At 48.8% G+C, this 17,894-nt stretch overlaps 38 non-coding genes across 38 annotated transcripts; all 38 read right to left on the reverse strand.

The window, feature by feature from the left end:
* Nucleotides 1–333: 333 nt before the first annotated feature.
* Nucleotides 334–419, reverse strand: TRNAY-GUA (transfer RNA tyrosine (anticodon GUA)). The gene is given in 2 exon segments: nucleotides 334–369; nucleotides 383–419. It is a non-coding gene; the product is annotated as a tRNA-Tyr (tRNA).
* A 100-nt stretch (nucleotides 420–519) lies between these two features.
* On the reverse strand, nucleotides 520–592 carry TRNAA-AGC (transfer RNA alanine (anticodon AGC)). Its single transcript has one exon. It is a non-coding gene; the product is annotated as a tRNA-Ala (tRNA).
* A 687-nt stretch (nucleotides 593–1,279) lies between these two features.
* On the reverse strand, nucleotides 1,280–1,365 carry TRNAY-GUA (transfer RNA tyrosine (anticodon GUA)). The gene is given in 2 exon segments: nucleotides 1,280–1,315; nucleotides 1,329–1,365. It is a non-coding gene; the product is annotated as a tRNA-Tyr (tRNA).
* Nucleotides 1,366–1,465: 100 nt separating this feature from the next.
* On the reverse strand, nucleotides 1,466–1,538 carry TRNAA-AGC (transfer RNA alanine (anticodon AGC)). Its single transcript has one exon. It is a non-coding gene; the product is annotated as a tRNA-Ala (tRNA).
* Nucleotides 1,539–2,232: 694 nt separating this feature from the next.
* Nucleotides 2,233–2,318, reverse strand: TRNAY-GUA (transfer RNA tyrosine (anticodon GUA)). Its single transcript is given in 2 exon segments — nucleotides 2,233–2,268; nucleotides 2,282–2,318. It is a non-coding gene; the product is annotated as a tRNA-Tyr (tRNA).
* Nucleotides 2,319–2,418: 100 nt separating this feature from the next.
* Nucleotides 2,419–2,491, reverse strand: TRNAA-AGC (transfer RNA alanine (anticodon AGC)). The gene has a single exon. It is a non-coding gene; the product is annotated as a tRNA-Ala (tRNA).
* A 694-nt stretch (nucleotides 2,492–3,185) lies between these two features.
* On the reverse strand, nucleotides 3,186–3,271 carry TRNAY-GUA (transfer RNA tyrosine (anticodon GUA)). Its single transcript is given in 2 exon segments — nucleotides 3,186–3,221; nucleotides 3,235–3,271. It is a non-coding gene; the product is annotated as a tRNA-Tyr (tRNA).
* Nucleotides 3,272–3,371: 100 nt separating this feature from the next.
* Nucleotides 3,372–3,444, reverse strand: TRNAA-AGC (transfer RNA alanine (anticodon AGC)). The gene has a single exon. It is a non-coding gene; the product is annotated as a tRNA-Ala (tRNA).
* Nucleotides 3,445–4,131: 687 nt separating this feature from the next.
* TRNAY-GUA (transfer RNA tyrosine (anticodon GUA)) lies at nucleotides 4,132–4,217 on the reverse strand. The gene is given in 2 exon segments: nucleotides 4,132–4,167; nucleotides 4,181–4,217. It is a non-coding gene; the product is annotated as a tRNA-Tyr (tRNA).
* A 100-nt stretch (nucleotides 4,218–4,317) lies between these two features.
* Nucleotides 4,318–4,390, reverse strand: TRNAA-AGC (transfer RNA alanine (anticodon AGC)). The gene has a single exon. It is a non-coding gene; the product is annotated as a tRNA-Ala (tRNA).
* Nucleotides 4,391–5,077: 687 nt separating this feature from the next.
* On the reverse strand, nucleotides 5,078–5,163 carry TRNAY-GUA (transfer RNA tyrosine (anticodon GUA)). Its single transcript is given in 2 exon segments — nucleotides 5,078–5,113; nucleotides 5,127–5,163. It is a non-coding gene; the product is annotated as a tRNA-Tyr (tRNA).
* A 100-nt stretch (nucleotides 5,164–5,263) lies between these two features.
* On the reverse strand, nucleotides 5,264–5,336 carry TRNAA-AGC (transfer RNA alanine (anticodon AGC)). Its single transcript has one exon. It is a non-coding gene; the product is annotated as a tRNA-Ala (tRNA).
* Nucleotides 5,337–6,023: 687 nt separating this feature from the next.
* TRNAY-GUA (transfer RNA tyrosine (anticodon GUA)) lies at nucleotides 6,024–6,109 on the reverse strand. Its single transcript is given in 2 exon segments — nucleotides 6,024–6,059; nucleotides 6,073–6,109. It is a non-coding gene; the product is annotated as a tRNA-Tyr (tRNA).
* A 100-nt stretch (nucleotides 6,110–6,209) lies between these two features.
* On the reverse strand, nucleotides 6,210–6,282 carry TRNAA-AGC (transfer RNA alanine (anticodon AGC)). Its single transcript has one exon. It is a non-coding gene; the product is annotated as a tRNA-Ala (tRNA).
* A 694-nt stretch (nucleotides 6,283–6,976) lies between these two features.
* On the reverse strand, nucleotides 6,977–7,062 carry TRNAY-GUA (transfer RNA tyrosine (anticodon GUA)). The gene is given in 2 exon segments: nucleotides 6,977–7,012; nucleotides 7,026–7,062. It is a non-coding gene; the product is annotated as a tRNA-Tyr (tRNA).
* Nucleotides 7,063–7,162: 100 nt separating this feature from the next.
* Nucleotides 7,163–7,235, reverse strand: TRNAA-AGC (transfer RNA alanine (anticodon AGC)). The gene has a single exon. It is a non-coding gene; the product is annotated as a tRNA-Ala (tRNA).
* A 694-nt stretch (nucleotides 7,236–7,929) lies between these two features.
* On the reverse strand, nucleotides 7,930–8,015 carry TRNAY-GUA (transfer RNA tyrosine (anticodon GUA)). The gene is given in 2 exon segments: nucleotides 7,930–7,965; nucleotides 7,979–8,015. It is a non-coding gene; the product is annotated as a tRNA-Tyr (tRNA).
* A 100-nt stretch (nucleotides 8,016–8,115) lies between these two features.
* On the reverse strand, nucleotides 8,116–8,188 carry TRNAA-AGC (transfer RNA alanine (anticodon AGC)). Its single transcript has one exon. It is a non-coding gene; the product is annotated as a tRNA-Ala (tRNA).
* A 687-nt stretch (nucleotides 8,189–8,875) lies between these two features.
* TRNAY-GUA (transfer RNA tyrosine (anticodon GUA)) lies at nucleotides 8,876–8,961 on the reverse strand. The gene is given in 2 exon segments: nucleotides 8,876–8,911; nucleotides 8,925–8,961. It is a non-coding gene; the product is annotated as a tRNA-Tyr (tRNA).
* Nucleotides 8,962–9,061: 100 nt separating this feature from the next.
* TRNAA-AGC (transfer RNA alanine (anticodon AGC)) lies at nucleotides 9,062–9,134 on the reverse strand. The gene has a single exon. It is a non-coding gene; the product is annotated as a tRNA-Ala (tRNA).
* A 687-nt stretch (nucleotides 9,135–9,821) lies between these two features.
* Nucleotides 9,822–9,907, reverse strand: TRNAY-GUA (transfer RNA tyrosine (anticodon GUA)). The gene is given in 2 exon segments: nucleotides 9,822–9,857; nucleotides 9,871–9,907. It is a non-coding gene; the product is annotated as a tRNA-Tyr (tRNA).
* Nucleotides 9,908–10,007: 100 nt separating this feature from the next.
* On the reverse strand, nucleotides 10,008–10,080 carry TRNAA-AGC (transfer RNA alanine (anticodon AGC)). Its single transcript has one exon. It is a non-coding gene; the product is annotated as a tRNA-Ala (tRNA).
* Nucleotides 10,081–10,777: 697 nt separating this feature from the next.
* TRNAY-GUA (transfer RNA tyrosine (anticodon GUA)) lies at nucleotides 10,778–10,863 on the reverse strand. The gene is given in 2 exon segments: nucleotides 10,778–10,813; nucleotides 10,827–10,863. It is a non-coding gene; the product is annotated as a tRNA-Tyr (tRNA).
* A 100-nt stretch (nucleotides 10,864–10,963) lies between these two features.
* TRNAA-AGC (transfer RNA alanine (anticodon AGC)) lies at nucleotides 10,964–11,036 on the reverse strand. The gene has a single exon. It is a non-coding gene; the product is annotated as a tRNA-Ala (tRNA).
* A 687-nt stretch (nucleotides 11,037–11,723) lies between these two features.
* On the reverse strand, nucleotides 11,724–11,809 carry TRNAY-GUA (transfer RNA tyrosine (anticodon GUA)). The gene is given in 2 exon segments: nucleotides 11,724–11,759; nucleotides 11,773–11,809. It is a non-coding gene; the product is annotated as a tRNA-Tyr (tRNA).
* Nucleotides 11,810–11,909: 100 nt separating this feature from the next.
* TRNAA-AGC (transfer RNA alanine (anticodon AGC)) lies at nucleotides 11,910–11,982 on the reverse strand. The gene has a single exon. It is a non-coding gene; the product is annotated as a tRNA-Ala (tRNA).
* Nucleotides 11,983–12,688: 706 nt separating this feature from the next.
* Nucleotides 12,689–12,774, reverse strand: TRNAY-GUA (transfer RNA tyrosine (anticodon GUA)). The gene is given in 2 exon segments: nucleotides 12,689–12,724; nucleotides 12,738–12,774. It is a non-coding gene; the product is annotated as a tRNA-Tyr (tRNA).
* Nucleotides 12,775–12,874: 100 nt separating this feature from the next.
* On the reverse strand, nucleotides 12,875–12,947 carry TRNAA-AGC (transfer RNA alanine (anticodon AGC)). The gene has a single exon. It is a non-coding gene; the product is annotated as a tRNA-Ala (tRNA).
* A 687-nt stretch (nucleotides 12,948–13,634) lies between these two features.
* On the reverse strand, nucleotides 13,635–13,720 carry TRNAY-GUA (transfer RNA tyrosine (anticodon GUA)). Its single transcript is given in 2 exon segments — nucleotides 13,635–13,670; nucleotides 13,684–13,720. It is a non-coding gene; the product is annotated as a tRNA-Tyr (tRNA).
* Nucleotides 13,721–13,820: 100 nt separating this feature from the next.
* Nucleotides 13,821–13,893, reverse strand: TRNAA-AGC (transfer RNA alanine (anticodon AGC)). Its single transcript has one exon. It is a non-coding gene; the product is annotated as a tRNA-Ala (tRNA).
* A 687-nt stretch (nucleotides 13,894–14,580) lies between these two features.
* TRNAY-GUA (transfer RNA tyrosine (anticodon GUA)) lies at nucleotides 14,581–14,666 on the reverse strand. Its single transcript is given in 2 exon segments — nucleotides 14,581–14,616; nucleotides 14,630–14,666. It is a non-coding gene; the product is annotated as a tRNA-Tyr (tRNA).
* Nucleotides 14,667–14,766: 100 nt separating this feature from the next.
* TRNAA-AGC (transfer RNA alanine (anticodon AGC)) lies at nucleotides 14,767–14,839 on the reverse strand. Its single transcript has one exon. It is a non-coding gene; the product is annotated as a tRNA-Ala (tRNA).
* A 687-nt stretch (nucleotides 14,840–15,526) lies between these two features.
* On the reverse strand, nucleotides 15,527–15,612 carry TRNAY-GUA (transfer RNA tyrosine (anticodon GUA)). The gene is given in 2 exon segments: nucleotides 15,527–15,562; nucleotides 15,576–15,612. It is a non-coding gene; the product is annotated as a tRNA-Tyr (tRNA).
* Nucleotides 15,613–15,712: 100 nt separating this feature from the next.
* On the reverse strand, nucleotides 15,713–15,785 carry TRNAA-AGC (transfer RNA alanine (anticodon AGC)). The gene has a single exon. It is a non-coding gene; the product is annotated as a tRNA-Ala (tRNA).
* Nucleotides 15,786–16,472: 687 nt separating this feature from the next.
* On the reverse strand, nucleotides 16,473–16,558 carry TRNAY-GUA (transfer RNA tyrosine (anticodon GUA)). The gene is given in 2 exon segments: nucleotides 16,473–16,508; nucleotides 16,522–16,558. It is a non-coding gene; the product is annotated as a tRNA-Tyr (tRNA).
* A 100-nt stretch (nucleotides 16,559–16,658) lies between these two features.
* TRNAA-AGC (transfer RNA alanine (anticodon AGC)) lies at nucleotides 16,659–16,731 on the reverse strand. Its single transcript has one exon. It is a non-coding gene; the product is annotated as a tRNA-Ala (tRNA).
* Nucleotides 16,732–17,426: 695 nt separating this feature from the next.
* On the reverse strand, nucleotides 17,427–17,512 carry TRNAY-GUA (transfer RNA tyrosine (anticodon GUA)). Its single transcript is given in 2 exon segments — nucleotides 17,427–17,462; nucleotides 17,476–17,512. It is a non-coding gene; the product is annotated as a tRNA-Tyr (tRNA).
* Nucleotides 17,513–17,612: 100 nt separating this feature from the next.
* Nucleotides 17,613–17,685, reverse strand: TRNAA-AGC (transfer RNA alanine (anticodon AGC)). The gene has a single exon. It is a non-coding gene; the product is annotated as a tRNA-Ala (tRNA).
* Between the last annotated feature and the right edge of the window lie 209 nt (nucleotides 17,686–17,894).

Genomic DNA, 17,894 nt, shown 5'->3' on the forward strand with positions numbered 1-17,894 from the left:
ACTGTTGTCAAGCCACTAACGAAGCAGAAGAGTTGGCTTTAGTCACACTAGGGGTGAGAGTTGCATTTTCACGATTGAGAAGTGGTGCGAATTCTATGGCGTTGGTGGTATAGTGGTGAGCATAGCTGCCTTCCAAGCAGTTGACCCGGGTTCGATTCCCGGCCAACGCATTGTTTCTCTTGTTTTGAAGTATTCTTGTTAACACTCTCTCCAGAGGCCAATGGTTGTGCGGTCAGGCTCAAAAAGAGTGCGGCCAGGAGGTATGCAGCTGCAAAGTCTGTGCAAGAGAGCCTCCAAGTTGAAGCATGCAAGGTTATCGGACACTCAAAAGCATCCTTCGAGCCGGAATCGAACCAGCGACCTAAGGATTGCTAACTAGCTACTACAGTCCTCCGCTCTACCAGCTGAGCTATCGAAGGTTTAGCCAGATATGCGTGCAGCTGCTTCCTAGGTTTTTGTGTCAGTGCCAACTAAAAAGAAGTTGGCCCTTCATTTGAAGGTAGTGCCAAGTGGAAGTTTTGGAGGATGCGGGCATCGATCCCGCTACCTCTCGCATGCTAAGCGAGCGCTCTACCATTTGAGCTAATCCCCCTCTACGGTTGCTGGCTTCTGGCACTCGGGTCACACCGCAGTCATGTTATTATGCCTAAACCAAGCTTTGACCATGGGAGAAGAAAGGTTTCTTTTTTTTTTTTTTAAGTGTGGATTTTTTGGTGCCTTGAAATATAAAGGACAGTGGAGTTTGCTGGGCTTTGGGTGGCCTGAAAGAACGAGACAGTGAATTTTTGGGGTACCTTTTTCCTGGGAGCATGAAAAATACAAAACTCTGCGCCTAGCAGAGGATGGTTTCGATCCATCGACCTCTGGGTTATGGGCCCAGCACGCTCCCGCTGCGCCACTCTGCTGCTGCTTAAACCTCTCTTACGAGAAGCCACATTACCTTCTGACTGTTGTCAAGCCACTAACGAAGCAGAAGAGTTGGCTTTAGTCACACTAGGGGTGAGAGTTGCATTTTCACGATTGAGAAGTGGTGCGAATTCTATGGCGTTGGTGGTATAGTGGTGAGCATAGCTGCCTTCCAAGCAGTTGACCTGGGTTCGATTCCCGGCCAACGCATTGTTTCTCTTGTTTTGAAGTATTCTTGTTAACACTCTCTCCAGAGGCCAATGGTTGTGCGGTCAGGCTCAAAAAGAGTGCGGCCAGGAGGTATGCAGCTGCAAAGTCTGTGCAAGAGAGCCTCCAAGTTGAAGCATGCAAGGTTATCGGACACTCAAAAGCATCCTTCGAGCCGGAATCGAACCAGCGACCTAAGGATTGCTAACTAGCTACTACAGTCCTCCGCTCTACCAGCTGAGCTATCGAAGGTTTAGCCAGATATGCGTGCAGCTGCTTCCTAGGTTTTTGTGTCAGTGCCAACTAAAAAGAAGTTGGCCCTTCATTTGAAGGTAGTGCCAAGTGGAAGTTTTGGAGGATGCGGGCATCGATCCCGCTACCTCTCGCATGCTAAGCGAGCGCTCTACCATTTGAGCTAATCCCCCTCTACGGTTGCTGGCTTCTGGCACTCGGGTCACACCGCAGTCATGTTATTATGCCTAAACCAAGCTTTGACCATGGGAGAAGAAAGGTTTCTTTTTTTTTTTTTTTTTTTTTAAGTGTGGATTTTTTGGTGCCTTGAAATATAAAGGACAGTGGAGTTTGCTGGGCTTTGGGTGGCCTGAAAGAACGAGACAGTGAATTTTTGGGGTACCTTTTTCCTGGGAGCATGAAAAATACAAAACTCTGCGCCTAGCAGAGGATGGTTTCGATCCATCGACCTCTGGGTTATGGGCCCAGCACGCTCCCGCTGCGCCACTCTGCTGCTGCTTAAACCTCTCTTACGAGAAGCCACATTACCGTCTGACTGTTGTCAAGCCACTAACGAAGCAGAAGAGTTGGCTTTAGTCACACTAGGGGTGAGAGTTGCATTTTCACGATTGAGAAGTGGTGCGAATTCTATGGCGTTGGTGGTATAGTGGTGAGCATAGCTGCCTTCCAAGCAGTTGACCCGGGTTCGATTCCCGGCCAACGCATTGTTTCTCTTGTTTTGAAGTATTCTTGTTAACACTCTCTCCAGAGGCCAATGGTTGTGCGGTCAGGCTCAAAAAGAGTGCGGCCAGGAGGTATGCAGCTGCAAAGTCTGTGCAAGAGAGCCTCCAAGTTGAAGCATGCAAGGTTATCGGACACTCAAAAGCATCCTTCGAGCCGGAATCGAACCAGCGACCTAAGGATTGCTAACTAGCTACTACAGTCCTCCGCTCTACCAGCTGAGCTATCGAAGGTTTAGCCAGATATGCGTGCAGCTGCTTCCTAGGTTTTTGTGTCAGTGCCAACTAAAAAGAAGTTGGCCCTTCATTTGAAGGTAGTGCCAAGTGGAAGTTTTGGAGGATGCGGGCATCGATCCCGCTACCTCTCGCATGCTAAGCGAGCGCTCTACCATTTGAGCTAATCCCCCTCTACGGTTGCTGGCTTCTGGCACTCGGGTCACACCGCAGTCATGTTATTATGCCTAAACCAAGCTTTGACCATGGGAGAAGAAAGGTTTCTTTTTTTTTTTTTTTTTTTTTAAGTGTGGATTTTTTGGTGCCTTGAAATATAAAGGACAGTGGAGTTTGCTGGGCTTTGGGTGGCCTGAAAGAACGAGACAGTGAATTTTTGGGGTACCTTTTTCCTGGGAGCATGAAAAATACAAAACTCTGCGCCTAGCAGAGGATGGTTTCGATCCATCGACCTCTGGGTTATGGGCCCAGCACGCTCCCGCTGCGCCACTCTGCTGCTGCTTAAACCTCTCTTACGAGAAGCCACATTACCGTCTGACTGTTGTCAAGCCACTAACGAAGCAGAAGAGTTGGCTTTAGTCACACTAGGGGTGAGAGTTGCATTTTCACGATTGAGAAGTGGTGCGAATTCTATGGCGTTGGTGGTATAGTGGTGAGCATAGCTGCCTTCCAAGCAGTTGACCCGGGTTCGATTCCCGGCCAACGCATTGTTTCTCTTGTTTTGAAGTATTCTTGTTAACACTCTCTCCAGAGGCCAATGGTTGTGCGGTCAGGCTCAAAAAGAGTGCGGCCAGGAGGTATGCAGCTGCAAAGTCTGTGCAAGAGAGCCTCCAAGTTGAAGCATGCAAGGTTATCGGACACTCAAAAGCATCCTTCGAGCCGGAATCGAACCAGCGACCTAAGGATTGCTAACTAGCTACTACAGTCCTCCGCTCTACCAGCTGAGCTATCGAAGGTTTAGCCAGATATGCGTGCAGCTGCTTCCTAGGTTTTTGTGTCAGTGCCAACTAAAAAGAAGTTGGCCCTTCATTTGAAGGTAGTGCCAAGTGGAAGTTTTGGAGGATGCGGGCATCGATCCCGCTACCTCTCGCATGCTAAGCGAGCGCTCTACCATTTGAGCTAATCCCCCTCTACGGTTGCTGGCTTCTGGCACTCGGGTCACACCGCAGTCATGTTATTATGCCTAAACCAAGCTTTGACCATGGGAGAAGAAAGGTTTCTTTTTTTTTTTTTTAAGTGTGGATTTTTTGGTGCCTTGAAATATAAAGGACAGTGGAGTTTGCTGGGCTTTGGGTGGCCTGAAAGAACGAGACAGTGAATTTTTGGGGTACCTTTTTCCTGGGAGCATGAAAAATACAAAACTCTGCGCCTAGCAGAGGATGGTTTCGATCCATCGACCTCTGGGTTATGGGCCCAGCACGCTCCCGCTGCGCCACTCTGCTGCTGCTTAAACCTCTCTTACGAGAAGCCACATTACCTTCTGACTGTTGTCAAGCCACTAACGAAGCAGAAGAGTTGGCTTTAGTCACACTAGGGGTGAGAGTTGCATTTTCACGATTGAGAAGTGGTGCGAATTCTATGGCGTTGGTGGTATAGTGGTGAGCATAGCTGCCTTCCAAGCAGTTGACCTGGGTTCGATTCCCGGCCAACGCATTGTTTCTCTTGTTTTGAAGTATTCTTGTTAACACTCTCTCCAGAGGCCAATGGTTGTGCGGTCAGGCTCAAAAAGAGTGCGGCCAGGAGGTATGCAGCTGCAAAGTCTGTGCAAGAGAGCCTCCAAGTTGAAGCATGCAAGGTTATCGGACACTCAAAAGCATCCTTCGAGCCGGAATCGAACCAGCGACCTAAGGATTGCTAACTAGCTACTACAGTCCTCCGCTCTACCAGCTGAGCTATCGAAGGTTTAGCCAGATATGCGTGCAGCTGCTTCCTAGGTTTTTGTGTCAGTGCCAACTAAAAAGAAGTTGGCCCTTCATTTGAAGGTAGTGCCAAGTGGAAGTTTTGGAGGATGCGGGCATCGATCCCGCTACCTCTCGCATGCTAAGCGAGCGCTCTACCATTTGAGCTAATCCCCCTCTACGGTTGCTGGCTTCTGGCACTCGGGTCACACCGCAGTCATGTTATTATGCCTAAACCAAGCTTTGACCATGGGAGAAGAAAGGTTTCTTTTTTTTTTTTTTAAGTGTGGATTTTTTGGTGCCTTGAAATATAAAGGACAGTGGAGTTTGCTGGGCTTTGGGTGGCCTGAAAGAACGAGACAGTGAATTTTTGGGGTACCTTTTTCCTGGGAGCATGAAAAATACAAAACTCTGCGCCTAGCAGAGGATGGTTTCGATCCATCGACCTCTGGGTTATGGGCCCAGCACGCTCCCGCTGCGCCACTCTGCTGCTGCTTAAACCTCTCTTACGAGAAGCCACATTACCTTCTGACTGTTGTCAAGCCACTAACGAAGCAGAAGAGTTGGCTTTAGTCACACTAGGGGTGAGAGTTGCATTTTCACGATTGAGAAGTGGTGCGAATTCTATGGCGTTGGTGGTATAGTGGTGAGCATAGCTGCCTTCCAAGCAGTTGACCTGGGTTCGATTCCCGGCCAACGCATTGTTTCTCTTGTTTTGAAGTATTCTTGTTAACACTCTCTCCAGAGGCCAATGGTTGTGCGGTCAGGCTCAAAAAGAGTGCGGCCAGGAGGTATGCAGCTGCAAAGTCTGTGCAAGAGAGCCTCCAAGTTGAAGCATGCAAGGTTATCGGACACTCAAAAGCATCCTTCGAGCCGGAATCGAACCAGCGACCTAAGGATTGCTAACTAGCTACTACAGTCCTCCGCTCTACCAGCTGAGCTATCGAAGGTTTAGCCAGATATGCGTGCAGCTGCTTCCTAGGTTTTTGTGTCAGTGCCAACTAAAAAGAAGTTGGCCCTTCATTTGAAGGTAGTGCCAAGTGGAAGTTTTGGAGGATGCGGGCATCGATCCCGCTACCTCTCGCATGCTAAGCGAGCGCTCTACCATTTGAGCTAATCCCCCTCTACGGTTGCTGGCTTCTGGCACTCGGGTCACACCGCAGTCATGTTATTATGCCTAAACCAAGCTTTGACCATGGGAGAAGAAAGGTTTCTTTTTTTTTTTTTTAAGTGTGGATTTTTTGGTGCCTTGAAATATAAAGGACAGTGGAGTTTGCTGGGCTTTGGGTGGCCTGAAAGAACGAGACAGTGAATTTTTGGGGTACCTTTTTCCTGGGAGCATGAAAAATACAAAACTCTGCGCCTAGCAGAGGATGGTTTCGATCCATCGACCTCTGGGTTATGGGCCCAGCACGCTCCCGCTGCGCCACTCTGCTGCTGCTTAAACCTCTCTTACGAGAAGCCACATTACCTTCTGACTGTTGTCAAGCCACTAACGAAGCAGAAGAGTTGGCTTTAGTCACACTAGGGGTGAGAGTTGCATTTTCACGATTGAGAAGTGGTGCGAATTCTATGGCGTTGGTGGTATAGTGGTGAGCATAGCTGCCTTCCAAGCAGTTGACCTGGGTTCGATTCCCGGCCAACGCATTGTTTCTCTTGTTTTGAAGTATTCTTGTTAACACTCTCTCCAGAGGCCAATGGTTGTGCGGTCAGGCTCAAAAAGAGTGCGGCCAGGAGGTATGCAGCTGCAAAGTCTGTGCAAGAGAGCCTCCAAGTTGAAGCATGCAAGGTTATCGGACACTCAAAAGCATCCTTCGAGCCGGAATCGAACCAGCGACCTAAGGATTGCTAACTAGCTACTACAGTCCTCCGCTCTACCAGCTGAGCTATCGAAGGTTTAGCCAGATATGCGTGCAGCTGCTTCCTAGGTTTTTGTGTCAGTGCCAACTAAAAAGAAGTTGGCCCTTCATTTGAAGGTAGTGCCAAGTGGAAGTTTTGGAGGATGCGGGCATCGATCCCGCTACCTCTCGCATGCTAAGCGAGCGCTCTACCATTTGAGCTAATCCCCCTCTACGGTTGCTGGCTTCTGGCACTCGGGTCACACCGCAGTCATGTTATTATGCCTAAACCAAGCTTTGACCATGGGAGAAGAAAGGTTTCTTTTTTTTTTTTTTTTTTTTTAAGTGTGGATTTTTTGGTGCCTTGAAATATAAAGGACAGTGGAGTTTGCTGGGCTTTGGGTGGCCTGAAAGAACGAGACAGTGAATTTTTGGGGTACCTTTTTCCTGGGAGCATGAAAAATACAAAACTCTGCGCCTAGCAGAGGATGGTTTCGATCCATCGACCTCTGGGTTATGGGCCCAGCACGCTCCCGCTGCGCCACTCTGCTGCTGCTTAAACCTCTCTTACGAGAAGCCACATTACCTTCTGACTGTTGTCAAGCCACTAACGAAGCAGAAGAGTTGGCTTTAGTCACACTAGGGGTGAGAGTTGCATTTTCACGATTGAGAAGTGGTGCGAATTCTATGGCGTTGGTGGTATAGTGGTGAGCATAGCTGCCTTCCAAGCAGTTGACCTGGGTTCGATTCCCGGCCAACGCATTGTTTCTCTTGTTTTGAAGTATTCTTGTTAACACTCTCTCCAGAGGCCAATGGTTGTGCGGTCAGGCTCAAAAAGAGTGCGGCCAGGAGGTATGCAGCTGCAAAGTCTGTGCAAGAGAGCCTCCAAGTTGAAGCATGCAAGGTTATCGGACACTCAAAAGCATCCTTCGAGCCGGAATCGAACCAGCGACCTAAGGATTGCTAACTAGCTACTACAGTCCTCCGCTCTACCAGCTGAGCTATCGAAGGTTTAGCCAGATATGCGTGCAGCTGCTTCCTAGGTTTTTGTGTCAGTGCCAACTAAAAAGAAGTTGGCCCTTCATTTGAAGGTAGTGCCAAGTGGAAGTTTTGGAGGATGCGGGCATCGATCCCGCTACCTCTCGCATGCTAAGCGAGCGCTCTACCATTTGAGCTAATCCCCCTCTACGGTTGCTGGCTTCTGGCACTCGGGTCACACCGCAGTCATGTTATTATGCCTAAACCAAGCTTTGACCATGGGAGAAGAAAGGTTTCTTTTTTTTTTTTTTTTTTTTTAAGTGTGGATTTTTTGGTGCCTTGAAATATAAAGGACAGTGGAGTTTGCTGGGCTTTGGGTGGCCTGAAAGAACGAGACAGTGAATTTTTGGGGTACCTTTTTCCTGGGAGCATGAAAAATACAAAACTCTGCGCCTAGCAGAGGATGGTTTCGATCCATCGACCTCTGGGTTATGGGCCCAGCACGCTCCCGCTGCGCCACTCTGCTGCTGCTTAAACCTCTCTTACGAGAAGCCACATTACCTTCTGACTGTTGTCAAGCCACTAACGAAGCAGAAGAGTTGGCTTTAGTCACACTAGGGGTGAGAGTTGCATTTTCACGATTGAGAAGTGGTGCGAATTCTATGGCGTTGGTGGTATAGTGGTGAGCATAGCTGCCTTCCAAGCAGTTGACCCGGGTTCGATTCCCGGCCAACGCATTGTTTCTCTTGTTTTGAAGTATTCTTGTTAACACTCTCTCCAGAGGCCAATGGTTGTGCGGTCAGGCTCAAAAAGAGTGCGGCCAGGAGGTATGCAGCTGCAAAGTCTGTGCAAGAGAGCCTCCAAGTTGAAGCATGCAAGGTTATCGGACACTCAAAAGCATCCTTCGAGCCGGAATCGAACCAGCGACCTAAGGATTGCTAACTAGCTACTACAGTCCTCCGCTCTACCAGCTGAGCTATCGAAGGTTTAGCCAGATATGCGTGCAGCTGCTTCCTAGGTTTTTGTGTCAGTGCCAACTAAAAAGAAGTTGGCCCTTCATTTGAAGGTAGTGCCAAGTGGAAGTTTTGGAGGATGCGGGCATCGATCCCGCTACCTCTCGCATGCTAAGCGAGCGCTCTACCATTTGAGCTAATCCCCCTCTACGGTTGCTGGCTTCTGGCACTCGGGTCACACCGCAGTCATGTTATTATGCCTAAACCAAGCTTTGACCATGGGAGAAGAAAGGTTTCTTTTTTTTTTTTTTAAGTGTGGATTTTTTGGTGCCTTGAAATATAAAGGACAGTGGAGTTTGCTGGGCTTTGGGTGGCCTGAAAGAACGAGACAGTGAATTTTTGGGGTACCTTTTTCCTGGGAGCATGAAAAATACAAAACTCTGCGCCTAGCAGAGGATGGTTTCGATCCATCGACCTCTGGGTTATGGGCCCAGCACGCTCCCGCTGCGCCACTCTGCTGCTGCTTAAACCTCTCTTACGAGAAGCCACATTACCGTCTGACTGTTGTCAAGCCACTAACGAAGCAGAAGAGTTGGCTTTAGTCACACTAGGGGTGAGAGTTGCATTTTCACGATTGAGAAGTGGTGCGAATTCTATGGCGTTGGTGGTATAGTGGTGAGCATAGCTGCCTTCCAAGCAGTTGACCCGGGTTCGATTCCCGGCCAACGCATTGTTTCTCTTGTTTTGAAGTATTCTTGTTAACACTCTCTCCAGAGGCCAATGGTTGTGCGGTCAGGCTCAAAAAGAGTGCGGCCAGGAGGTATGCAGCTGCAAAGTCTGTGCAAGAGAGCCTCCAAGTTGAAGCATGCAAGGTTATCGGACACTCAAAAGCATCCTTCGAGCCGGAATCGAACCAGCGACCTAAGGATTGCTAACTAGCTACTACAGTCCTCCGCTCTACCAGCTGAGCTATCGAAGGTTTAGCCAGATATGCGTGCAGCTGCTTCCTAGGTTTTTGTGTCAGTGCCAACTAAAAAGAAGTTGGCCCTTCATTTGAAGGTAGTGCCAAGTGGAAGTTTTGGAGGATGCGGGCATCGATCCCGCTACCTCTCGCATGCTAAGCGAGCGCTCTACCATTTGAGCTAATCCCCCTCTACGGTTGCTGGCTTCTGGCACTCGGGTCACACCGCAGTCATGTTATCATGCCTAAACCAAGCTTTGACCATGGGAGAAGAAAGGTTTCTTTTTTTTTTTTTTAAGTGTGGATTTTTTGGTGCCTTGAAATATAAAGGACAGTGGAGTTTGCTGGGCTTTGGGTGGCCTGAAAGAACGAGACAGTGAATTTTTGGGGTACCTTTTTCCTGGGAGCATGAAAAATACAAAACTCTGCGCCTAGCAGAGGATGGTTTCGATCCATCGACCTCTGGGTTATGGGCCCAGCACGCTCCCGCTGCGCCACTCTGCTGCTGCTTAAACCTCTCTTACGAGAAGCCACATTACCTTCTGACTGTTGTCAAGCCACTAACGAAGCAGAAGAGTTGGCTTTAGTCACACTAGGGGTGAGAGTTGCATTTTCACGATTGAGAAGTGGTGTGAATTCTATGGCGTTGGTGGTATAGTGGTGAGCATAGCTGCCTTCCAAGCAGTTGACCCGGGTTCGATTCCCGGCCAACGCATTGTTTCTCTTGTTTTGAAGTATTCTTGTTAACACTCTCTCCAGAGGCCAATGGTTGTGCGGTCAGGCTCAAAAAGAGTGCGGCCAGGAGGTATGCAGCTGCAAAGTCTGTGCAAGAGAGCCTCCAAGTTGAAGCATGCAAGGTTATCGGACACTCAAAAGCATCCTTCGAGCCGGAATCGAACCAGCGACCTAAGGATTGCTAACTAGCTACTACAGTCCTCCGCTCTACCAGCTGAGCTATCGAAGGTTTAGCCAGATATGCGTGCAGCTGCTTCCTAGGTTTTTGTGTCAGTGCCAACTAAAAAGAAGTTGGCCCTTCATTTGAAGGTAGTGCCAAGTGGAAGTTTTGGAGGATGCGGGCATCGATCCCGCTACCTCTCGCATGCTAAGCGAGCGCTCTACCATTTGAGCTAATCCCCCTCTACGGTTGCTGGCTTCTGGCACTCGGGTCACACCGCAGTCATGTTATTATGCCTAAACCAAGCTTTGACCATGGGAGAAGAAAGGTTTCTTTTTTTTTTTCTTTTTTTTTTTTAAGTGTGGATTTTTTGGTGCCTTGAAATATAAAGGACAGTGGAGTTTGCTGGGCTTTGGGTGGCCTGAAAGAACGAGACAGTGAATTTTTGGGGTACCTTTTTCCTGGGAGCATGAAAAATACAAAACTCTGCGCCTAGCAGAGGATGGTTTCGATCCATCGACCTCTGGGTTATGGGCCCAGCACGCTCCCGCTGCGCCACTCTGCTGCTGCTTAAACCTCTCTTACGAGAAGCCACATTACCGTCTGACTGTTGTCAAGCCACTAACGAAGCAGAAGAGTTGGCTTTAGTCACACTAGGGGTGAGAGTTGCATTTTCACGATTGAGAAGTGGTGCGAATTCTATGGCGTTGGTGGTATAGTGGTGAGCATAGCTGCCTTCCAAGCAGTTGACCCGGGTTCGATTCCTGGCCAACGCATTGTTTCTCTTGTTTTGAAGTATTCTTGTTAACACTCTCTCCAGAGGCCAATGGTTGTGCGGTCAGGCTCAAAAAGAGTGCGGCCAGGAGGTATGCAGCTGCAAAGTCTGTGCAAGAGAGCCTCCAAGTTGAAGCATGCAAGGTTATCGGACACTCAAAAGCATCCTTCGAGCCGGAATCGAACCAGCGACCTAAGGATTGCTAACTAGCTACTACAGTCCTCCGCTCTACCAGCTGAGCTATCGAAGGTTTAGCCAGATATGCGTGCAGCTGCTTCCTAGGTTTTTGTGTCAGTGCCAACTAAAAAGAAGTTGGCCCTTCATTTGAAGGTAGTGCCAAGTGGAAGTTTTGGAGGATGCGGGCATCGATCCCGCTACCTCTCGCATGCTAAGCGAGCGCTCTACCATTTGAGCTAATCCCCCTCTACGGTTGCTGGCTTCTGGCACTCGGGTCACACCGCAGTCATGTTATTATGCCTAAACCAAGCTTTGACCATGGGAGAAGAAAGGTTTCTTTTTTTTTTTTTTAAGTGTGGATTTTTTGGTGCCTTGAAATATAAAGGACAGTGGAGTTTGCTGGGCTTTGGGTGGCCTGAAAGAACGAGACAGTGAATTTTTGTGGTACCTTTTTCCTGGGAGCATGAAAAATACAAAACTCTGCGCCTAGCAGAGGATGGTTTCGATCCATCGACCTCTGGGTTATGGGCCCAGCACGCTCCCGCTGCGCCACTCTGCTGCTGCTTAAACCTCTCTTACGAGAAGCCACATTACCTTCTGACTGTTGTCAAGCCACTAACGAAGCAGAAGAGTTGGCTTTAGTCACACTAGGGGTGAGAGTTGCATTTTCACGATTGAGAAGTGGTGCGAATTCTATGGCGTTGGTGGTATAGTGGTGAGCATAGCTGCCTTCCAAGCAGTTGACCCGGGTTCGATTCCCGGCCAACGCATTGTTTCTCTTGTTTTGAAGTATTCTTGTTAACACTCTCTCCAGAGGCCAATGGTTGTGCGGTCAGGCTCAAAAAGAGTGCGGCCAGGAGGTATGCAGCTGCAAAGTCTGTGCAAGAGAGCCTCCAAGTTGAAGCATGCAAGGTTATCGGACACTCAAAAGCATCCTTCGAGCCGGAATCGAACCAGCGACCTAAGGATTGCTAACTAGCTACTACAGTCCTCCGCTCTACCAGCTGAGCTATCGAAGGTTTAGCCAGATATGCGTGCAGCTGCTTCCTAGGTTTTTGTGTCAGTGCCAACTAAAAAGAAGTTGGCCCTTCATTTGAAGGTAGTGCCAAGTGGAAGTTTTGGAGGATGCGGGCATCGATCCCGCTACCTCTCGCATGCTAAGCGAGCGCTCTACCATTTGAGCTAATCCCCCTCTACGGTTGCTGGCTTCTGGCACTCGGGTCACACCGCAGTCATGTTATTATGCCTAAACCAAGCTTTGACCATGGGAGAAGAAAGGTTTCTTTTTTTTTTTCTTTTTTTTTTTTTTTTTTTTTAAGTGTGGATTTTTTGGTGCCTTGAAATATAAAGGACAGTGGAGTTTGCTGGGCTTTGGGTGGCCTGAAAGAACGAGACAGTGAATTTTTGGGGTACCTTTTTCCTGGGAGCATGAAAAATACAAAACTCTGCGCCTAGCAGAGGATGGTTTCGATCCATCGACCTCTGGGTTATGGGCCCAGCACGCTCCCGCTGCGCCACTCTGCTGCTGCTTAAACCTCTCTTACGAGAAGCCACATTACCGTCTGACTGTTGTCAAGCCACTAACGAAGCAGAAGAGTTGGCTTTAGTCACACTAGGGGTGAGAGTTGCATTTTCACGATTGAGAAGTGGTGCGAATTCTATGGCGTTGGTGGTATAGTGGTGAGCATAGCTGCCTTCCAAGCAGTTGACCCGGGTTCGATTCCTGGCCAACGCATTGTTTCTCTTGTTTTGAAGTATTCTTGTTAACACTCTCTCCAGAGGCCAATGGTTGTGCGGTCAGGCTCAAAAAGAGTGCGGCCAGGAGGTATGCAGCTGCAAAGTCTGTGCAAGAGAGCCTCCAAGTTGAAGCATGCAAGGTTATCGGACACTCAAAAGCATCCTTCGAGCCGGAATCGAACCAGCGACCTAAGGATTGCTAACTAGCTACTACAGTCCTCCGCTCTACCAGCTGAGCTATCGAAGGTTTAGCCAGATATGCGTGCAGCTGCTTCCTAGGTTTTTGTGTCAGTGCCAACTAAAAAGAAGTTGGCCCTTCATTTGAAGGTAGTGCCAAGTGGAAGTTTTGGAGGATGCGGGCATCGATCCCGCTACCTCTCGCATGCTAAGCGAGCGCTCTACCATTTGAGCTAATCCCCCTCTACGGTTGCTGGCTTCTGGCACTCGGGTCACACCGCAGTCATGTTATTATGCCTAAACCAAGCTTTGACCATGGGAGAAGAAAGGTTTCTTTTTTTTTTTTTTAAGTGTGGATTTTTTGGTGCCTTGAAATATAAAGGACAGTGGAGTTTGCTGGGCTTTGGGTGGCCTGAAAGAACGAGACAGTGAATTTTTGGGGTACCTTTTTCCTGGGAGCATGAAAAATACAAAACTCTGCGCCTAGCAGAGGATGGTTTCGATCCATCGACCTCTGGGTTATGGGCCCAGCACGCTCCCGCTGCGCCACTCTGCTGCTGCTTAAACCTCTCTTACGAGAAGCCACATTACCGTCTGACTGTTGTCAAGCCACTAACGAAGCAGAAGAGTTGGCTTTAGTCACACTAGGGGTGAGAGTTGCATTTTCACGATTGAGAAGTGGTGCGAATTCTATGGCGTTGGTGGTATAGTGGTGAGCATAGCTGCCTTCCAAGCAGTTGACCCGGGTTCGATTCCTGGCCAACGCATTGTTTCTCTTGTTTTGAAGTATTCTTGTTAACACTCTCTCCAGAGGCCAATGGTTGTGCGGTCAGGCTCAAAAAGAGTGCGGCCAGGAGGTATGCAGCTGCAAAGTCTGTGCAAGAGAGCCTCCAAGTTGAAGCATGCAAGGTTATCGGACACTCAAAAGCATCCTTCGAGCCGGAATCGAACCAGCGACCTAAGGATTGCTAACTAGCTACTACAGTCCTCCGCTCTACCAGCTGAGCTATCGAAGGTTTAGCCAGATATGCGTGCAGCTGCTTCCTAGGTTTTTGTGTCAGTGCCAACTAAAAAGAAGTTGGCCCTTCATTTGAAGGTAGTGCCAAGTGGAAGTTTTGGAGGATGCGGGCATCGATCCCGCTACCTCTCGCATGCTAAGCGAGCGCTCTACCATTTGAGCTAATCCCCCTCTACGGTTGCTGGCTTCTGGCACTCGGGTCACACCGCAGTCATGTTATTATGCCTAAACCAAGCTTTGACCATGGGAGAAGAAAGGTTTCTTTTTTTTTTTTTTAAGTGTGGATTTTTTGGTGCCTTGAAATATAAAGGACAGTGGAGTTTGCTGGGCTTTGGGTGGCCTGAAAGAACGAGACAGTGAATTTTTGGGGTACCTTTTTCCTGGGAGCATGAAAAATACAAAACTCTGCGCCTAGCAGAGGATGGTTTCGATCCATCGACCTCTGGGTTATGGGCCCAGCACGCTCCCGCTGCGCCACTCTGCTGCTGCTTAAACCTCTCTTACGAGAAGCCACATTACCTTCTGACTGTTGTCAAGCCACTAACGAAGCAGAAGAGTTGGCTTTAGTCACACTAGGGGTGAGAGTTGCATTTTCACGATTGAGAAGTGGTGCGAATTCTCTGGCGTTGGTGGTATAGTGGTGAGCATAGCTGCCTTCCAAGCAGTTGACCCGGGTTCGATTCCCGGCCAACGCATTGTTTCTCTTGTTTTGAAGTATTCTTGTTAACACTCTCTCCAGAGGCCAATGGTTGTGCGGTCAGGCTCAAAAAGAGTGCGGCCAGGAGGTATGCAGCTGCAAAGTCTGTGCAAGAGAGCCTCCAAGTTGAAGCATGCAAGGTTATCGGACACTCAAAAGCATCCTTCGAGCCGGAATCGAACCAGCGACCTAAGGATTGCTAACTAGCTACTACAGTCCTCCGCTCTACCAGCTGAGCTATCGAAGGTTTAGCCAGATATGCGTGCAGCAGCTTCCTAGGTTTTTGTGTCAGTGCCAACTAAAAAGAAGTTGGCCCTTCATTTGAAGGTAGTGCCAAGTGGAAGTTTTGGAGGATGCGGGCATCGATCCCGCTACCTCTCGCATGCTAAGCGAGCGCTCTACCATTTGAGCTAATCCCCCTCTACGGTTGCTGGCTTCTGGCACTCGGGTCACACCGCAGTCATGTTATTATGCCTAAACCAAGCTTTGACCATGGGAGAAGAAAGGTTTCTTTTTTTTTTTTTTAAGTGTGGATTTTTTGGTGCCTTGAAATATAAAGGACAGTGGAGTTTGCTGGGCTTTGGGTGGCCTGAAAGAACGAGACAGTGAATTTTTGGGGTACCTTTTTCCTGGGAGCATGAAAAATACAAAACTCTGCGCCTAGCAGAGGATGGTTTCGATCCATCGACCTCTGGGTTATGGGCCCAGCACGCTCCCGCTGCGCCACTCTGCTGCTGCTTAAACCTCTCTTACGAGAAGCCACATTACCGTCTGACTGTTGTCAAGCCACTAACGAAGCAGAAGAGTTGGCTTTAGTCACACTAGGGGTGAGAGTTGCATTTTCACGATTGAGAAGTGGTGCGAATTCTATGGCGTTGGTGGTATAGTGGTGAGCATAGCTGCCTTCCAAGCAGTTGACCCGGGTTCGATTCCCGGCCAACGCATTGTTTCTCTTGTTTTGAAGTATTCTTGTTAACACTCTCTCCAGAGGCCAATGGTTGTGCGGTCAGGCTCAAAAAGAGTGCGGCCAGGAGGTATGCAGCTGCAAAGTCTGTGCAAGAGAGCCTCCAAGTTGAAGCATGCAAGGTTATCGGACACTCAAAAGCATCCTTCGAGCCGGAATCGAACCAGCGACCTAAGGATTGCTAACTAGCTACTACAGTCCTCCGCTCTACCAGCTGAGCTATCGAAGGTTTAGCCAGATATGCGTGCAGCTGCTTCCTAGGTTTTTGTGTCAGTGCCAACTAAAAAGAAGTTGGCCCTTCATTTGAAGGTAGTGCCAAGTGGAAGTTTTGGAGGATGCGGGCATCGATCCCGCTACCTCTCGCATGCTAAGCGAGCGCTCTACCATTTGAGCTAATCCCCCTCTACGGTTGCTGGCTTCTGGCACTCGGGTCACACCGCAGTCATGTTATTATGCCTAAACCAAGCTTTGACCATGGGAGAAGAAAGGTTTCTTTTTTTTTTTTTTAAGTGTGGATTTTTTGGTGCCTTGAAATATAAAGGACAGTGGAGTTTGCTGGGCTTTGGGTGGCCTGAAAGAACGAGACAGTGAATTTTTGGGGTACCTTTTTCCTGGGAGCATGAAAAATACAAGACTCTGCGCCTAGCAGAGGATGGTTTTGATCCATCGACCTCTGGGTTATGGGCCCAGCACGCTCCCGCTGCGCCACTCTGCTGCTGCTTAAACCTCTCTTACGAGAAGCCACATTACCTTCTGACTGTTGTCAAGCCACTAACGAAGCAGAAGAGTTGGCTTTAGTCACACTAGGGGTGAGAGTTGCATTTTCACGATTGAGAAGTGGTGCGAATTCTATGGCGTTGGTGGTATAGTGGTGAGCATAGCTGCCTTCCAAGCAGTTGACCCGGGTTCGATTCCCGGCCAACGCATTGTTTCTCTTGTTTTGAAGTATTCTTGTTAACACTCTCTCCAGAGGCCAATGGTTGTGCGGTCAGGCTCAAAAAGAGTGCGGCCAGGAGGTATGCAGCTGCAAAGTCTGTGCAAGAGAGCCTCCAAGTTGAAGCATGCAAGGTTATCGGACACTCAAAAGCATCCTTCGAGCCGGAATCGAACCAGCGACCTAAGGATTGCTAACTAGCTACTACAGTCCTCCGCTCTACCAGCTGAGCTATCGAAGGTTTAGCCAGATATGCGTGCAGCTGCTTCCTAGGTTTTTGTGTCAGTGCCAACTAAAAAGAAGTTGGCCCTTCATTTGAAGGTAGTGCCAAGTGGAAGTTTTGGAGGATGCGGGCATCGATCCCGCTACCTCTCGCATGCTAAGCGAGCGCTCTACCATTTGAGCTAATCCCCCTCTACTGTTGCTGGTTTCTGGCACTCGGGTCACACCGCAGTCATGTTATCATGCCTAAACCAAGTTTTGACCATGGGAGAAGAAAGGTTTCTTTCTTTTTTTTTTTTTTTTTTAAGTGTGGATTTTTTGGTGCCTTGAAATATAAAGGACAGTGGAGTTTGCTGGGCTTTGGGTGGCCTGAAAGAACGAGACAGTGAATTTTTGGGGTACCTTTTTCCTGGGAGCATGAAAAATACAAAACTCTGCGCCTAGCAGAGGATGGTTTCGATCCATCGACCTCTGGGTTATGGGCCCAGCACGCTCCCGCTGCGCCACTCTGCTGCTGCTTAAACCTCTCTTACGAGAAGCCACATTACCTTCTGACTGTTGTCAAGCCACTAACGAAGCAGAAGAGTTGGCTTTAGTCACACTAGGGGTGAGAGTTGCATTTTCACGATTGAGAAGTGGTGCGAATTCTATGGCGTTGGTGGTATAGTGGTGAGCATAGCTGCCTTCCAAGCAGTTGACCCGGGTTCGATTCCCGGCCAACGCATTGTTTCTCTTGTTTTGAAGTATTCTTGTTAACACTCTCTCCAGAGGCCAATGGTTGTGCGGTCAGGCTCAAAAAGAGTGCGGCCAGGAGGTATGCAGCTGCAAAGTCTGTGCAAGAGAGCCTCCAAGTTGAAGCATGCAAGGTTATCGGACACTCAAAAGCATCCTTCGAGCCGGAATCGAACCAGCGACCTAAGGATTGCTAACTAGCTACTACAGTCCTCCGCTCTACCAGCTGAGCTATCGAAGGTTTAGCCAGATATGCGTGCAGCTGCTTCCTAGGTTTTTGTGTCAGTGCCAACTAAAAAGAAGTTGGCCCTTCATTTGAAGGTAGTGCCAAGTGGAAGTTTTGGAGGATGCGGGCATCGATCCCGCTACCTCTCGCATGCTAAGCGAGCGCTCTACCATTTGAGCTAATCCCCCTCTACGGTTGCTGGCTTCTGGCACTCGGGTCACACCACAGTCATGTTATTATGCCTAAACCAAGCTTTGACCATGGGAGAAGAAAGGTTTCTTTTTTTTTTTTTTTTAAGTGTGGATTTTTTGGTGCCTTGAAATATAAAGGACAGTGGAGTTTGCTGGGCTTTGGGTGGCCTGAAAGAACGAGACAGTAAATTTTTGGGGTACCTTTT

The sequence above is a fragment of the Eleutherodactylus coqui genome, chromosome 1 (assembly GCF_035609145.1).
Source record: "Eleutherodactylus coqui strain aEleCoq1 chromosome 1, aEleCoq1.hap1, whole genome shotgun sequence".
NCBI classification, from domain to species: domain Eukaryota; kingdom Metazoa; phylum Chordata; class Amphibia; order Anura; family Eleutherodactylidae; genus Eleutherodactylus; species Eleutherodactylus coqui.